This window comes from Callorhinus ursinus, unplaced genomic scaffold, assembly GCF_003265705.2.
Source record: "Callorhinus ursinus isolate GAN/ISIS: 27379988/994484 unplaced genomic scaffold, GSC_fseal_2.0 scaffold25, whole genome shotgun sequence".
Classification (NCBI taxonomy): Eukaryota; Metazoa; Chordata; class Mammalia; order Carnivora; family Otariidae; genus Callorhinus; species Callorhinus ursinus.
In genome coordinates this window covers 27,465,202-27,481,323 of record NW_027397087.1, presented here as the reverse complement: position 1 = coordinate 27,481,323, position 16,122 = coordinate 27,465,202, and the positions used below count along the sequence as shown (strand labels likewise).

The 16,122-nt window shown below is 43.2% G+C and overlaps 2 long non-coding RNA genes across 2 annotated transcripts in view; one reads left to right on the top strand and one right to left on the bottom strand.

Moving 5' to 3' along the window:
- Positions 1–1,449: 1,449 nt before the first annotated feature.
- LOC141370061 (uncharacterized) lies at positions 1,450–9,853 on the bottom strand. The gene is made up of 3 exons (XR_012373757.1): positions 9,660–9,853; positions 2,790–2,933; positions 1,450–1,761 (listed from the first exon to the last, which is right to left on the bottom strand). It is a non-coding gene; the product is annotated as an uncharacterized lncRNA (long non-coding RNA).
- LOC141370062 (uncharacterized) overlaps positions 7,535–16,122 on the top strand; it is a 24,466-nt gene continuing 15,878 nt past the window's right edge. Inside the window, exon 1 of the long non-coding RNA XR_012373758.1 lies at positions 7,535–7,648. This is a non-coding gene — a long non-coding RNA (uncharacterized lncRNA). The remainder of the gene's footprint in view (positions 7,649–16,122) is intronic.

Sequence of the window (16,122 nt, the reverse complement as noted above, 5' to 3'; positions counted from 1 at the left end):
AGCTATTCTCTTCCATAATTCCCTTATAAAAGTAAGGGAATTAATATTGATTCAACACTGCCAGATAATCTACAGAACCTATTCAAATTTTTCTAATTGGCCAATAATGTTTGGAGGTATCTTTAAGAAGAAGAAAATCCCGGATCATAAGTTGCATTCAATTGGCATGTCTCTTTAATCTTCTTTAATCTCAGGCTTTCATGATCTTGACATTTTCTATAAGGTCATAAGTTTATTTGTCTGATACCCCCTTGTGATTAGATGCAGGTTATGTATTCCTGGCAGAAATGGCACAAAAGTGACGCATCTTCTCTCATTACTAGTGACATTAACTTTAATTATGTGGTTAGAGTGATGGTGTTTACCAGGTTCCTTTACTGTGAAGATATTTATTTTCCTCTTTATATTTAATAAATTTCTTGTGAGAGATACTTTGAGACCATGTAAATATCCTCTCATCATCCTTTTACTTCCCAGATTTAAGCATTCATTGATGATTCTTGCCTGAAACATTTATTACTGCAGAGATTGCCAAACGGTAATTTTAGAATTGTGTCTTTGTTAGTTGAAATTTTAACTTTGCTTTTCCCATTACTTATTTATTTATTAGTTTATTTATATCTATATGGACTCATGGGTTTTTAATTTTATTCTATGGGTTATAATCCATTGCAATTATTTATTTTGGTCCCAGGTTTGACCTGTGGGAAGCTCTTCAAGCTGGCTCTTGTGTCTTTGTTATATCTTCACTGAACACTTACTTATTTTCTGTTTCTAAAATTTGTTCCAGGTTCATCTTGCACTCCTGATACCCCAGTCCTGGAATCAACCATTTCTCAAGGCATCTTGATTTCTTACATTGATTGATGGTACTTAGAAACCAAGATCTGAGTGCTAAGTGTGCCCATGGCTACTGGGGTGTCATTGCCTCTAAGCTCTAGAACACACACACACACACACACACACACACACACACACTCTCTCTCTCTCTCTCTCTCTCTTCCATCTATATTTGCACATCTTTTAAAAGATGAACTTAAACCGAACCATCATCAGATTTAATTTCCTAAGACTCTGCTTTCACCATAAACAAAATCCTTCCATATCTATACCTTACCCAAATTCTTAGCATTAAGATTTAAGATGCACTGTAGTTTGTCCCAAACCCAAGTCCTCCAGCCTTACCCCCCCGAATGTTCCTTCCCTGGTATTCCTCTGCCATGAAGAGAGTATCTACTTGCTGTACCTTGAATATGTCTGTTTACGGTACCCTGAACGGATTTGTGCTGTTAGAATTCATTATGAGCATAAAATGAAACTGTCTAAAATCTTAGTAACAAGACATTGAACTTATAGAATGACTAAAAGAAATGATTAATCAATTAAAGTAAGTATTTGATGTTAATTGCTTATATACAAGAGCAGACAGGGAGTAGAGGTGATCACATAAGAAGCTTTATTCTGATTGGAAAAGGCTGATCTTGAAGAAAACACACTAGAAAAACCTGGAGTTTGTGAGCTGTGACACCTTTGCTAGAGCTGCAATCCCTCTGCTCTGCCCTTAGCGTCTGAAAGGGCTACAAGTAAGACTTGGTTCTTGGAGAGGTATGACAATGATACCCAGCATCCTACTTCGGGCTGCCAGTCACCCACTTGTCCATCACGTCCCCTCAGGTGGCGAGGGGAGCATTCTCTCTCCCAGTCTTCCTCCTCCCCCACAGTCGCCTGGGTGTTGTGTTTCCGGCCCTCCTATGAATAGATCTAGGAAAGAAGGGCCGGGGACAGAAAGAAAGAAGGAAGAAAATATTAAAAGATAAGCTGAGACATGTTACCAATTTTAAGAGTTTATTTGAGGGGCGCCTGGGTGGCTCAGTCGTTGGGCGTCTGCCTTCGGCTGGGGCCATGATCCCAGGGTCCTGGGATCGAGCCCTGCATGGGGCTCCCCACTCCGCGGGAAGCCTGCTTCTCCCTCTCCCCCTGCTTGTGTTCTCTCTCTCACTGTGTCTCTCTCTGTCAAATAACTAAATAACTAAATAACTAAATAAATAAAAACTTAAAAAAAAGAGTTTATTTGAGCAAAAATCCATTCCAACTGGGCAGTACCCAGCTGAAAGTGGTCAGGAGCTAGGGGGATGACTTATTGGGAGAAGGTGCAGAATGGGAGAAGGTGCAGAAACAAAAAAAGGAGATTATTTGATTGGCTAATAGTGTAAAGTCTAGTTGGCTCTGTGAGTGCTTGTCCTTAGGTTTCAATTTTATAGCCTTGAGGCATTTACAGGCTTAGATTTGGGTTTGTTTATGTAGAGGCCACCATGACGTTAGAGTCATTGCAGTCTAATGGCTTCCTTGTTTAACTTAATGCAAGAAAGAAAGAAAAGGGAAATAGATGTTATTTATTCATTTTTTATTTTGAAAATGTGATTTTTAACCCTTTGTGATACGGCAATTTAAAAATTCTGGTTCAAAGTTTATTTTTTTATTTTAATGGCAGTCATACATAAAGAAACTATCTCACAACAATATTTAGTCCTTAACGGACTGAGCCACCCAGGCGCCCTGTATTCTCGTATTTTCAACAAATGGGCTTAGATGCTTATTAATCTGAGATCTGAACAGATGATTTCACTGAGAATGAGCGATACTTTAGGTAAACCCTGGCCCTTTTTGAGGTGAATAAACATGGTAAATGGAAGAGTCCTTGTGCTTGTACCTTGTCTGACAATTGGTTTCTGACCACTCTCTTCCAACTGACTCTCTGAATCTTTATCCAAATCCGTAATGATACTTACTGGTTTTCATCACCTGGTAGTAATTGTTCTATGTGGTAACAATATCTGATTTCTTATGTGGAATCACTCCTCCCATTCATCAGTCCGTATGTTTCAGGTGGTGTTGATTCCATATCAAGTTTCAGGGGTGGGTCTGACGCAGGCCTGGCCAATAAGAGTATTTCATACCTTTGGTCACAGTGATTCATTAGTACAGGATGTAAATGTGACCTAATTTAGTCCACTGAGATTCAGACCTAGGAGTTGCTTTTAAATTTTTGAGATGGAGACGAACAATTTTCTGCTGAATTTGCACCTGACAGGACACAGGCCATTTGCTCTCAGGAGCCATCTTGCCAATACATGGAATCCAAGGATAAAGCCAACGTGAAGAGCAGAGTAATAAATGAAGAGTCAGCGTCCCCGTGACATCTCCTGCATTCTGAAGCTAGCTGTAACTATAGCCAGCTTACCCCTAAACTTTTCAAGCTAAATTGGGTTTGAGTTGGCCTTTCTGTCATTGCATCAAAAAAGAGCCTTGACTAGATACACTAGAATTTGAGCTCACTTCATTTTCCACCTCCCACTCATTGTGGATCCCATTCATATCCTTGATTTCTAACCCAAAAAGTCAGTGATGGAGGGAGGTGATGTATAGAGCAAGGCTCAAGGACGGGGTAAGCATGTGTATTTCACACATTGATTGGTCACTAAAAAGAGTAACTAAAATCTGAAAGATTTTGGGGGAGACATGTCAAAATGTGCCCACATCAAGATGGCTGTGTTAAAATGTCAAATACTTTTCAAGTAAGACTGTGCCTGGCATCCCATCTTAAAGGAAATATGTCTCTGAGAGAATAATCTTGGAAAATTCGAACTTACAAAGTGACAAAAACCTGAGAGGTATTGTTTAAGTTGTGTATACATTTTATGTGAATATTAATAATAATTTCCTGAATATCACTTCCTAGTTTGTAAAGTGCTTTCACAGAATTTACTCCTTGTGATCCTAAGAGCAACCCTTTAGGTTGCGTATAGGTACTGTTATTATTAATACTATCTGTCCTGTTTTACTGATAAAGAATTTTAATAAATTTTTCATGGTAGCCCAGTTAGTAAGTGAAGGAGCCAGGAATCAATCCCAGGTCTTCTGATTATTAACACCATGTCCCAATTCAACTGCAAGTTCTCGGACCTGAATCAGGGTTCATTTCTTACAATTCTTTTTATATTCCTGCCAATACCTCCCAACCAAGCTGTATGTGCAGGAGGTAAATCTGCAAGGAACATAGGTGGGATATGTCAGCACTGAGCATTTGGTGATCAAATAAAAAGGGAAAAATAGAGAATGGTCATACAGAGCTTCAGGTAGTTGGCGAGAAGTAGAAGGACATTCAAACCAAATTAGAGGGTTTTTTTGTTTTGTTTTGTTTTTTAGTAGACTCCATGCTGTGGAGCCAAACACAGGGCTCAACCTTGAGACCCTGAGACCCTGAGACGAGACCTGCGCTGAGATCAAGTCACTCAACCCACTGAGCCACCCAGGGGTCCCAAACCAGATTAGAGTTCTGTCATCTCTAGCCTCCCCTCCCCCATTCCCTCCACCTTTCTATAACCCATATTCCATAAAAGGGTGTTCTGGGTATCCATTCCTAGACTGACAGTTAGACAGTCATATATTTCTACCACTCTGTAAAATTTATTATAGTAGGTCCTTGTTTCTGAGAATCTCTTTAAAAAAAAAAAAAAGATTGTTAAAGTAAACAAAACAAAACAAAAAACCCCCAAAACCCAGACTTGATATGATTAATGATATAGGAGGGAAAAAGAAAGGAACAGGACTAAGGTTCATACTTTGACTTTGGCTTTGGCTTTGGCTTTGGCTTACTGAATAAATTAATAAATATATGACTGGATTATATGTCTATATGATTTAAACAGTTCCCACAGAATTTGGATATAGTGTAAGTTAGATTAAAAATTCATGGCTTGGGGCGCCTGGGTGGCTCAGTCGTTAAGGTCTGCCTTCGGCTCGGGTCATGATCCCGGGGTCCTGGGATCGAGCCCCGCATCGGGCTCCATGCTCGGCGGGAAGCCTGCTTCTCCCTCTGCCTCTGCTGCTCCCCCTGCTTGTGGTCCCTCTCTCGCTGTCTCTCTCTCTCTCTGTCAAATAAATAAATAAATAAATAAATCTTAAAAAAAATTCATGGCTCAGAGATACTGGTCAAAAGGTATAAACGTTCAGTTAGAAGATGAATAAGTTCTGAAATTCTAATGTGCAGCATGGTGCCTTAAATAATAATATACACTTGAAATTCGCTGAGAGTAGATCTCAAGTGTTCTTACCACATACACAAAATATAGTAACTATGGGAAGCGATAGATATGTTAGTTTGGTGGTGGCAAGCATTTCACAATGTATATTTGGTATACAAATATGGTATACAAATACCAAAACATCGTGTTGTACATCTTAAATGTACACAAATTTTACTTGTAAAAAATAAAATGTCTTTTTAAATGATGTCTCAAAGAGCCTCTGATTTGTCTCTCTAAAGGCATGTTTGCTTGACTCATTATTTATTCTAATTTGATTGTATTTTATTCTGGTGGGGTCCAATGAGTCATTCTGGGTTTAGTGGGTGCTCACGCTAGACTCCCTCCATGGATATTTTGAGGCCGTCGCAATACTGGGGTAAACAGTGCTCTCAGCTGCTCCCCGGAGGTGGTGAATCAGGAGAAAACTCAGTCCCTACAGAGATGGACAATGCCCGGTGAGTAATTCATCACAAAAATGTTGTTACTGTGTTGGGATGGTGGGGTTGTGATCATTTTTTTCTTTTAAATTTTTTATATATATTTTTAAAGATTTTATTTATTTGAGAGACTGAGCAGGGGAAGGAACAGAGGCATAGGGAGAAACAGACTCCCCACTGAGGAGGGATCCCCACTCCGACTGGATCCTAGGATTCTGAGATCATGATCTGAGCCGAAGGCAAGCCCTTAACAGACTGAGCCACCTCATTTTTTTCTCTATTCATAATGGTTTTTAAAGTTGCATTTACAATTTACAGAACTAAAACACTCCACTTAAATTTATAGAGAGAGATCTGTTTTAGAACCTGAAAAAAAATTTTCCTTGGGCAAAGTACTTAACTGGCTAAGCCTCAGCTCTACCTACATTGCAAGATTATTTTAAAGACCAAAGGAGACGCAGGTCTGTCTATAAGAGCCTGGGAACTGAGGTGGGGCAGCTGGGAGAGCTGGGAGCTGTCAGGGGCCTGCCCCAGGGCAGAGAAACAGGCAAGAGTAGGGGTGGGAGGCAGGCCAACTTGGTGGCAGGGATTCGTGGGCATTAATAATAGAAATGATGGTCATGTTGGGAACCAGCACGGATTGTGTTTTTACTATCAAGGCGCCAGGCCAAGGACTTTACGTGCATATATTTACTTCCTTCCCACAACATTCCTATACCTGTGAGATGAACATGAAGAAAAAGTTAATGTCCAGAAATAAAAGCCTAGATTTTCAAGGGAGGCAATTGCAGAAGTGGGCCTTTAACCCAGATTGTGCAGGGGAGTCCTTAAGAGCAGGGATTTCCGAATCTGACTGTCCTCTTCTAGCACTGATGAGCCGTGACTCAGAAATTTACTTTTTTCTCTGTGCCTGGGTTTCCTCATTTTGAAACAGGGATGTGGCATCATCCCCTTTGGAGAGTTCTGGTGAGGATTAAGTCAGTTCATGTGTAAAGTGCTAGCCTATTCCCAGTCTTTATACAGACACCAAGCACCTGGTTGAGTTGCTTCCATTCCACCAGGACTGAAATGAAAACAGCTGAAGAACCCCAAAGCAGAGTGCGGCCTCATTCTTAGCTGGAAGTCTAGATGCCCAGCTCTTCGGGCTGACTTTGCCGGAGGTGGACTTCTGTTTCAGCGCCTGCCCCTGTCCAGGTGTTGACCCCCACCCCCCGACTCGGGGAACTCTGCCCTGCCTGACCCTGGCCCACTGCGGAGAGGCTGAGGCGAATTCTGCACACCTTCTAAGTCCCTGACCCTGGAGCGACGGCCTGTGCTGGGGACTGCAGGTCTCACTCACGCCTAATGAGTGAATGGTCCTGTCTTTGGGAGAAAAAAACGGGTGCACCCCAAGCTGTACTTGGGGCGCTGAGCAGAGGGCTAGGGAGCAGGGCTGGGAGAAGACAGGTTGTTGCTAGAGAAAACCACTGAGCCAGGTGAGGGGCGGAGTTTCACGGAGGAGGGGTGTGATCTAGAAATAAGAGACCACCTGCCCCGTTGCAGCGTCCTCGGTCGCACCCCTCCGCAAGGAGCTCAAGGAGCTAGTTTCTCCCCGGCATCTCAGCTGGGAAGGTGTGGACTCTGTCGTACGTGGTAAAGGCCCACAGAGCTTTTGCCTCTGGCAGTGAAGTCCTCTAGGACAAGAATGGCGGAGCCACGCCATCTCTCAGGCTCTGAGCAGAACCAAGCTTGGCTTCAGAGGATCAGGCTTGTAGCGTATCTTCTTCCCCGCTGCCAGGTAGAGGCCTGTGTGGAGGTCTTGCCAAATGCCCGCGGGGGCTGAAGGCCTTGTGTGGCAGGCAACTTTAAGATGGGCTTCTCAGCCAGTCGGGCAGGGGAGGCCAAGCTGCCGCTGGTGGGTGTGGCCCACGCCCTGAGCTGCTGCGGGGGAAAAGGAAGGGGGGCGGCCAGTGAACTGGGGGCCCTGGCGGAGCAGTGCGTGGTGCACGTGGACAGGGGAGCGGAAAGAGCAGGGCTGACGCGCAGAGTAAAGGAGCCCCGTACCTGTTAGGGTCTCCATGCAACGGCCGGGCGGTGTAAATGGCGGCAGGATGAGAACAGAAAGGAGAAGAAAGTGTGGTTCGGGTAGGAAGATCGGGGCTCTGCTAAGGTGGACAATTACTGGTACTGCGTTGGGAGGTTTGACCTGGCTGCCGGGGGCGGGGGAGCTGCAGTTTTTAGAAGGGTTATTATCAGCTCATTGTGAGTGCAAGGCATTATCCTAAGTGCTTTTAAATTTAAGATATTTTATCCCCGTGGATTTGAACCCAGGCAGGCTAGCATGAGAGGTCAAGCTCTTCACACTGTTCCTCTCTGTAGAAGCCTCCAGTCATGAGGGACACCGAGATGGTAAAGGAGAGAGGATTTGAAAACAAACTCCATCTGTCTTGCATTTTCCCCCCAAGGCACTAGCCTGAAAATATAAATCCTGCACAAATCAAGGCTTAGAGAGAATGTCCTGATGCAGTTTACCCTGAGCTATTAGTGCTATAAGCACACCAAGAATCAAATATATGCCCACCTTCCAGAAACCTTTCCTGAAGCGGGTATCTTAAGGACTCTTTTAAAAAGTAAGTAGATACATTCTTTGAAAGGGGACAAATAAAAATAACTGGTCAAGTAACTAACAAGCAGAAGCCGAGGATAAAAAAAACTTTAAGAGCTGTGAATGGAACAGCTGATGTGATTCTGGGTCCAGGTAGATCACGTGACAGGAAACGCCAAGCAGCTCAATCAGTTCTGTTCTTTATGTTTCCATTCACCATAATGTGGTCATGGTCACAGTGATTTCTGTTCCAATGAACAGAAAGCCGGAAAGGGAAAGGATTAGGTGAGAAAAAGAGAGCGGGGAGGGGAGGAGAGGATGTTATCTGATGCTCTGAGCTTCCCACAGAGGGACTTAGACTTCACTGTTTTCCTGTAAGAACAGGCCACTTCTGGGTTCCTCCTCTTCTAATGAGGAAAGAATGTTTATGCAACGTTAGAGGTTTATGGAGCACTTTGTGGTGCCTTCAGGGAACTGAAATCTTGTGAAAGAGAAGATGTGTCTCCAAGGCAAGACAAAGTGGAGGCTGTCCACAAGAGGCAGGTGCAGAGATGAAAGGCTGACTAGACCTGACTTTCAAGGGTCCCCTCAAGGGCAGGGCTGATGGGCTGCTCTTGGCATCTGCTTTCTCTCTCCTGGATCCCCAAGTGGGAACACAGCACCTGGGACTCCCCTAATGGAGCTGGACTCGATTGACAGGGTGCTTTCCTTCTGCACACCTCAAGGGCACTATGAGGGAAGATGATGCAGGCGGAGAATTTGATTTTCTTAGAGCTTAGCCAGACAGAGGTCTGGGCCTGCTCAGGGCTTGGGGAGGCCTGGGGTAACCTGCCTGTGCCTGGGAGGCTGGTTCCTGGCCAAGACGGAGGATGCAAGGAGAGAGGTTGCCATCCTGGTGGAAGACTGGCTTACTGGGAGCCAGAGAGGCTGTGTTCAGTTTCAGTGTGTGGGGAACAAGAGGAGACTGCCCGAGGGGGGGGGGGGGGGAGGGTCTTAGTATCAGACCTATGCCCACACAATGGCTGCACCCAGTCTGCTTCCCTGTCTCCCCCCCCACCCCCTCGAGATATCCTCCCAGAAGTTTATATGGCAACCGAACGTTCCTAAAATGGATTCTATTTTTACACCTTCCTGTATTATGCCTCCTGAGGTGTTTTATTATTTCTGTTTGGTCCTCAATTGTCAGTGTTTACACAAACTTTAGCTTTTTCTTTCTTTAAGATTTTATTTATTTATTTGACAGAGACAATGAGAGAAGGAACACAAGCAGGGGGAGTAGGAGAGGGAGAAGCAGGCTTCCTGCCGAGCAGGGAGCCCAGTGCAGGGCTGGATCCCAGGACCCCGGGATCATGACCTGAGCCGAAGGCAGATGCCCAATGACTGAGCCGCCCAGGCGCCCCACACAAACTTTAGCTTTAACAAACTTTCTCTATTTCTACCTCTCCTCCCCAAGCTAATCTTCTCCCTAATTCCTCCAGCTTACACGTATACAGTCTTGAATGTAAAGGCCAAGTTTGAGTTTATAGGAACACTCTAAGAATTCCTACTTACAATTTTGCTTTTCTTGTTATGGATTTCCCACTATTTGTGAAGAGGCAGAGTGATGCCGGACCATCTGAGTCCCATTAAGGCTCATCCACTTAGTATCTGCGTGACCTCAGATAATTTACTTAAATTATATCAGCCTCAGTTTTTCATTTACAAAGTGGGGCTACTAATAACACAGCACATCCACCTAATTTAGGATTGAGCTCAGAATTAGTGATGATTCATGTGGAGAAACTGGCATAGTGCTTGGCACATCGTAAGCATCCGGTAATGAATAACTATTTATGTTGTCTTCAAAGAGGTCATTTGTGTACTTTTTAATACCCTGGTAAATAACCCACAGCACAATCCTGGGAATTTGTAGCTCTTACATCGTGAGAACTGCTCAGCATTTACAGAGCTTTCAGGCACGTCCTGTTTGCGGGGGAAGTTTAGTATTTCATGGGGTATTGGGATGTAAGAAAATAAGCTCATGTTTCATTGTGAAATGAGATCCTGTTTATTGTCTGACTTGACACATTAGAATCTAATTTTCATAGGATCAGGATTCATGTCTCCTCTTGCTTATTCCTGTATCCCCAGTACCTAGAATAGTACAGTTGACCTTTTTTTAAACATTTTATTTTTTTTTTTATTTGAGAGAGAGACAGAGTGAGAGAGAGAGCACAAGTGGGGTGAGGGGCAGAGGGAGAAGCAGACTCCCCACTGAGCAGGGAGCCCGACGTGGGGCTGGATCCCAGGACCCTGGGATCATGACCCGAGCCGAAGGCAGATGCTTAACCGACTGAGCCACCCAGGCGCCCCTGTATAGTTGACCCCTTAACAATGTGTGGGTTAGGTATGCTGACCCCTACGCAGTTGAAAATCTGCATATAACTTTTGACTCTCTAAAAACTTGACTATTAGCCTACAGTTGACTGGAAGCCTTACCAATAACATAAACAGTCGATTAACAGATTTTGAATGTTGTATGTATTATGTACTGTATTCTTTCCATAAAGCAAGCTAGAGAAAAGGAAATGTTATTAAGAGAATCATAAGGAAGAGAAAATACATTTACAGTACTGTACCGTATTCATAAAAAAAAAGTCTGTGTATAAGTGGACCTGTACAGTTCAAACCCCTGTTGTTCAGGGTCAACTGTGGTTGGCACGTAGTAAGCACTCAAAAAGTATTTCCCAGTGAATAAATGTATAGTCAGATTATTCCCAGTAAATTGCTTAAGGAAGCAAACATGTGTCTGTCTATATCTATGTATCTGTATGTCTTTCTTTTATTTTTGTTCTTTAGTTTTTTCCAGTACAACAAGTGCATTTTGTAATCCCCATCCCGTTTCACCCATCTCTCCACCTACCTACCCTTTGGTAACCATCAGTTTGTTTCCTATAGTTAAGAATCTGTTTCTTGGTGTGCCTCTCTCTTTTTTCTTTTTTCCTTTGCTCATTTGTTCTGTTAAATTCCACATGATTGAGATCATATGGTATTTTTTTCTCTGGCTTATTTCACTTAGCATTATACTCTCTAGTTCTAGCTATGTTGTTGCAAATGGCAAGATTTCATTCTTTTTTATGGCTAAATAATATTCCATTGTGTATAATACCACAACTTCTTTATCCATTCTTCTATCTATGGACACTTGGGTTGCTTCCATAGTTTGGCTATTGTAGATAATGCTGCAATAAACACAGGGGTGCATGTATCCCTTTGAATTAGTGTTTTTTGGGTAAATACTCATCAGTGTGATCGACATCCTTTTTGTTGTTTGCTTTTAGATCTCTGACAACACTGATAATCATACTAAATGTAACTAGATGAATCCTCATCTTGGGGCCTGCATGGAAGGACAGCCATGGCTGAGGGAGGGGTGCCTGTCTGTGAACTTAAGGAAAGCTCAGTGTGTGCGAGCTGCCCTGGGAGGCACAAGAAAGCATCACAGAATTCCCCCATGGCACCTGAAGAGGGGCTCAGAAGTGGTCGGGAGCGAAATAGTCCACCCAGAAAGGCCTGGCATCAGCGCCGGGAAGAAGCAGAGTGAAGGGGCCCAGTTCCAGAGGCCACAGTGAGGTGTGACCATCACAGTGAGGCCAGTTCATAAGGATAAGGGCCAGATAAGGACCACTAAGGCACTGCCCAGCAGGGCCAGCCACCCTTGACAATGGCCCTTGGTGCAGACAACTCCCCATTAGAAAGAGGGGTGACAGGTGGGGAAAGGTGGAAAACCTTGCACGGAGTTTAAACTCTGAATTCACCATGTTGAAATATGGAATTACTGAATTACCTTCAACCTAACACATGTGTATACATACTTTATACAGGAATCTGGCCAGACAAAAAGCTTTTATGATACCTAAAGTCAAGTGCTTAAAACCATGTGATTTCGAAAATAGCATGAGTAACAAAACAAAATTGTGAAAAGTGTGTTCTCTAAAAACCTGGTGAAGTGGTTTGCCTGGCAGGTGCCAAGGTCACAGTTAATTTGGTAACTATTTATCAGAAATGCAGTTGCTTGTCGGAATTATAACCGGGTGAACTTTGGTCTGGGTTGGTAGTTTCCAGAGAAGCAGGTGGCTGGGTGAAAATCCAGGGTCGAGTTACATGAGCCAGTGTCTGCCTTTGCTTTCAGTGGGGTATTATGACTTTGAAGGCAATGACATTCAGCTGCTGCAGCGGGTTTATGATGCTCACATGGGGGACACGTGACCCTTGGCTCTCAATGGCTGCCGCAGCCTATAATTTTATTGCCCTTGCTTTCCCACAAGAGCACCGCAGGATCGCTACTCGGCTGTAGGGAATCTGGGTTGCAGGGGAATACTCAGCAGGGGGAAACTTCTAGGCCTCCCGAGTGGAATAGGAAATATACAAGAAATGAGACCAGAGCAAGAGTTAGGGTGTTCCAAAAGCGGACTGGCTGACACCAGCAGTACCCCAGTTATCAGACTTGGGGCTAATCTAGCTGCTAAGAAGGCTTGCTGCTAAACACCACATTAGGTGGCTGGTCTGGTTAAATCTTTTTTGCCCTGGGTCAAGTTAGGGCCTGAGAGCTGGGAGCAAGGGTGACGCTGCATGGATTTCTGTTTGTAGCCTCTGTGTTGTTGTCATGATGATACCTGTGAACACCCAGTGTGGCAACGTAGAAAGGATTCTAGCCAGGGTTCCGGGGGCCTGGTCTCTTCACTGGAAAGCTACTTCTCTCTCTGAGGCTCAGTCAGCTTTTCTCTAAATAATCAGACAATAACATTGCTCTCAGTGTGCTCTGAGGATGGGATGAAATAAAGTAATTAAAGGTATTTCTTAAGAAGTTCAAGGGCCAAAACCATTGTAAGAGAAAGAGTTATAATTATTGATTTTCCCAGCTATGGGAAGATGTGGATTTGGAGGGGTTGTGGTACATGGAGAGCTACACAAAACACTGATGTTTTTAATTCATTTCACATTTTTTTTCTTTTTTGTGTTAGATAATAGTAGGGGCCTCTAAGGCCAAGTTTTTAAAAGGTAAGAAAGACATCAGTGAAATATTTGATAGACTGTGAGTAGAACCCAATCTCCTGATAAGATATTTACATTTCCACTGGATATTAATGGACATGTGTTTTAACAGAAAAAAAAAAAAAAAAAAGGCTTTCCAGGCCTTGATAACAGTCTCCTTGAACTACATGTCTTAACTAAGTATATTTCTGCCTGTCCAGAAAAACAAGAAATCTGCTGCTATTGGGTGTTATTGATTTTTTTTTGCTAATTATCCTGCCAAGCCTGTCATGACCCCACCTCTTTTTAGTATTTTATAAATAGGATCTTTGTGGTATATTTTGAACTACAAAGATTTCAAAGAATTCTGATGACGTCGTTGTGCAGCCAGTGTTAATGGCGTGGACCTGTATCAAAGTGGAGAGTCTGTGATCCAAGAGGGGCTTCGGCGCTCCAACACAAATTGTCAAAATGTTAAAGAGAGGGAAAGAAGATGTCTACTAATACAATTAAAAATAGTTCTTCAAGAGAGGTGTAAGGGTTAACATGAATGAGAAAAAAATGTTTAATGTGACACCAGGGGGAGATCTGATATAAAGACCAAGAATCCCAGTAAACATGTTAAAAATTGAGGTAGCAGTGCGGGGGAGGACACCCAGTAGAAAGGCTTACGAAATGGGATCAGAAGTTTTGGGGGTCCCCAGGTATAAGTAATATGCTTTTATCTGTACTGTTTTATCAAAAATAACTTGCTGACGTTATTTTAATCTGAAGACTATGCTCATATTTCAGAAAGTTAGAAAAACCGAGAGGAGATACCAGCCACACAGTTCTACTATTTTACCACAACAACTAGAATCTTTTCATATTCCCTCCCCATCCTTATCTATTTACTTACTTTTCAAGATTGCAGTTGTACACTTGGTACATTATACATTTCCATGTTGTGCCAGTCTTCATAATTACAGTTTAAACGGACACATTTTGTTTTTTGCCTTCTTCACTGCTTTTTCCCCCTTGTTTCCTAAACCCAATCCTATTTCTTCATTGTAAAAAAAGTCTTCCTTATCTCTTTGTTTTGAATAGAGTCATTATGTATTGTCAAGTGAAAAAAAAGCAGAGCTCAGGAAAAAAATGTCTATGGAATGTTGCTTGGCCCTTAGAAGTAAGCCATTCTCTTTGATTAGAGCACGTATTGATTTTTTGAGAGTCCTCTTGTTAGGAAGGGTTATAACTCTACCAGCAGCAAAGCTGTTGTGCTCTTCTTAGCAATTCTTCAGCAGCTTTCTCTTTCCCTTAGGATTTCTTGTCTTCCCCGTGTTGCTTCTTAATCTAATGAAAAATTGTCTCCGTGTTCGGCCCTAGGAGCCAGATCTATAAAGTCATAGCCTCAACTTTCTAAGGCAACATCTAATAGGTACCCATTGTTAAAGGATAAACTGAGGCACATCAAAAAGTTTGAGTTTCTTGGAGCAAAAAATCAGTTCCAACTGGGCAGCACCCAAACCAGAAGTGGTTAGGAAGGCTCCATCAACAAGAGCTCAGGGGGAGAATTTGATAGAAAGAAGGTGGAATCAAAGTAGGGAAATTATTGAGCAGCTATAACAGAAAGCCTACTTGGCTGTTTGTGATTGGTTGTCCTTAGGGTTTGTTTCTGTAACCTTGAGACATTTACAGGCTTAGATTTGGGTTTGTCTACGTATGTCCACCATTGTGTTAGAGCCCCGCCAGTCAATGGCCTCCTGTTTAATTAGTTTAACATGATTGAGAGGACCTAAGGAAGGTTTGACACAATCCCCTTAGACCTGAGACCAGAACTTAAACTTAGTGCTGTACTTCTAAACACTACATAGCTTCCAGACTGCAGCCAGTGGTCCGCCTGAGTTCCTTCAGGCCTCTGAATTAATCCCTACAAATGTTTAGGGCGTGCCAATATTGTGCATTTTTATTTCTGTATCCTGTTAATACACATACTTAGGCCGGTATCTCCTGAATGAAGGAGCAGACATGAGCCATGTATTTTAACAAGGTCCATCCACCATTTAGATGAATTAGCACCAGTACTTGATGACCGGAGGTGGTTTCACTTTTCTGAACCATTTTCCCAACTTAGACACCCACCCCTCCCAGCGCCCTCCTCTCTAGAGCAGCCAAAGCCCTTGCTCTCTCGTGCCCTCCCCTCTTTTTAGCAATACACATCTCAGCACTGTGAACACCCCCTGGAATGTGGTAGGTACTCAGTAAATCTATCAGGTGAATAAATGAAAAGTATTGATTCTCAGAGAGCACTTACTAGATGCTTTACAAAGTGTTTCACACCAGACCTCCTTTAAGTCCTGTAACCTTGCAAGGTGTTATTATCCCTACTCTACAGAGGAAAAAAAGGAAGATTCCGGGAATATAGTGACTTTTTTCAAGTTCATCTACCCATTTGTGGTGGGCTGAATAATGGCTCCCCAGAGATGTCTGCATCCTAATTCCCAGAAGCTACAAATATGTTACCTTATATGGCAAAAGGGACTTTGCAGATATGTTGCATTAAGGATATTGAGATGGGAAGATTATCCAGCATTATTCGAGGAGGGCCGGGGGAGGGGGAGAAATACAATTGCAGGGGTCTTTTTTTTTTTTTTAATGGAGAAGGAGCACTCAAGCATGGGAGGAAGGACAGAGAGAAAGAGGGAGAGAGAGAATCTTAAGCAGACTCCATGCTCAGCACAGAGCCTGACCCGACACAGGGCTCAGTCTCACAACCCTGAGATCACCACCTGAGCCAAAATCAAGAATCGAACACTTAACCAACTGAGCCACCCAGGTGCCCCCCCACAAGGGTCCTTTTAAGATGGAGGCAAGAGAGTCAGCTAAAGAGAAGGCAATGGGACCAATGGTGATGTGAACTGGTGATGTGATCTGAGACCACCAAGCAAGGAATGTGGGAGCCTCCAGAAGCTGGACAGGGTATGGAAGTGGATTCTCCCCTAGAGCCTCCAAAGGAACACAG